We start from the raw sequence: 1892 nt of genomic DNA, 5'->3' as shown, positions 1-1892 counted from the left end.
CATTTGCTTGGTAAATCTTCCTCCATCCCTTTATTTTGAGCCTTTGTGTATCCTTGCATGTGAGATGGGTTTCCTGGATACAGCACACCAATGGGTTTTGGCTTTTTATCCAATTTGCCAGTCTGTGTCTTTTGATTGGGGCATTTAGTCCATTTACATTTAGGGTTAATATTGTTATGTGTGAATTTGATACTGCCATTTTGGTGCTCGCTGGCTGTTTTGCCCATTAGTTGATGCAAATTCTTCATTGTGTTGATTCTCTTTACCATTTGGCATGTTTTTGGAGTGGCTGGTACTGGTTGTTCCTTTATATGTGTAGAGCCTCTTTCAGGAGCTCTTGTAAAGCTGGCCTGGTGGTGATGAAATCTCTGAGTACTTGCATGTTCACAAAGGATTTTATTTTTCCTTCACTTATGAAGCTAGGAGATTCTGGGTTGAAAGTTCTTTTCTTTAAAGATGTTGAATATTGGCCCCCACTCTCTTCTGGCTTGTAGGGTTTCTGCTGAGAGATCTGCTGTGAGTCTGATGGGCTTCCCTTTATGCGTAACCTGACCTTTCTCTCTGGCTGCCCTTAGTATTTTCTCCTTCATTTCAACCCTGGCGAAACTGACCATTATGTGCCTTGGGGTTGCTCTTCTTGACGAATATCTTTGTGGTGTTCTCTGTATTTCCTGGACTTGAATATTTGCCTGCCTTGCTAGGTTTGGGAAGTTTTCCTGGATAATATCCTGAAGAGTATTTTCCAGCTTGGATTCATTCTCTTCGTCGCATTCAGGTACGCCTATCAAACGTAGATTAGGTCTTTTCACATAGTCCCACATTTCTTGGAGACCTTATTCATTCCTTTTTACCCTTTTTTCTCTATTCTTGTCTTCCCATTTTATTTCATTGAGTTGATCTTCAACCTCTGATATCCTTTCTTCTGCTTGGTCAATTCGGCTGTTTATACTTGTGCATGCTTTGCGAAGTTCTCGTGTTGTGTTTTTCAGCTCCATCAATTTACTTATATTCCTATTTTGTCCATTCTTGTTAGCATTTCGTCAAATCTTTTTTCAAGGTTCTTAGTTTCTTTGCATTGGGTTAGAACATGTTCTTTTAGTTCACAGAAGTTTCTTACTACCCACCTTCTGAAGTCTGATTCTGTCATTTCATCACACTCGTTCTCCATCCAACCTTGTTCCCTTGCTGGTGAGTAGTTGCGATCCCTTTTAGGAGGAGAGGTGATCTGGTTTCGGGTGTTTTCATCCTTTTTGTGCTGGTTTCTTCCCATCTTTATGGATTTATCCACCTGTCGTCTTTGTAGTTGCTGGCTTTCAGATTGGGTCTCTGAGTGGATGTTCTGTTTGTTGATGATGAGGTTATTTCTGTTTCTTGGTTTTCCTTCTGACAGTCTGGCCCCTCTGCTGTGTGTCTGCTGAGGTCCACTCCAGGCCCTGCTTGCCTGGGGATCACCTGCAGCAGCTGCTGAACAGTAAGGGTTGTTACCAGTTTTCTTCTTCTGCTATCTTTGTCTCAGAAGGGTACCCGCCAAGTGTCAATCTGATCTCTCCTTTATGAGGTGGCTCTTTGGATATACAGGGGTCAGGGATCTGCTTGAGGAGACGGTCTCTTCTTTATAGGAGCTCAAATGCTGAGCTGTGAGCTCCGTTGTTCATTCAGAGCTGCTGGGCAGGTTTGTTTAGGTCTGCTGCAGCAGAACTCATAAACCGCTTTTTGTTCCCAGGTGCTCTGTCCCAGGCATTTAGGGCTTTATGAGTTTCCCGTTATGCTGCTGCCTTCTTTTTTTTTTTCCTTCAGAGCTGCCCTGCCCAGCAAGGAGGCAGCCTAGTCACTGTCTGCCTGTAGAGGCTTTGGTGAGCTGCTGTGGGCTCTGCCCAGCTGCTGAGTGAACT

Source organism: Sapajus apella, unplaced genomic scaffold, assembly GCF_009761245.1.
Source record: "Sapajus apella isolate SASKATOON/1434 unplaced genomic scaffold, GSC_monkey_1.0 scaffold10, whole genome shotgun sequence".
In the NCBI taxonomy this organism is placed as follows: Eukaryota; Metazoa; Chordata; class Mammalia; order Primates; family Cebidae; genus Sapajus; species Sapajus apella.
Note: the sequence above shows the minus strand (reverse complement) of the source record.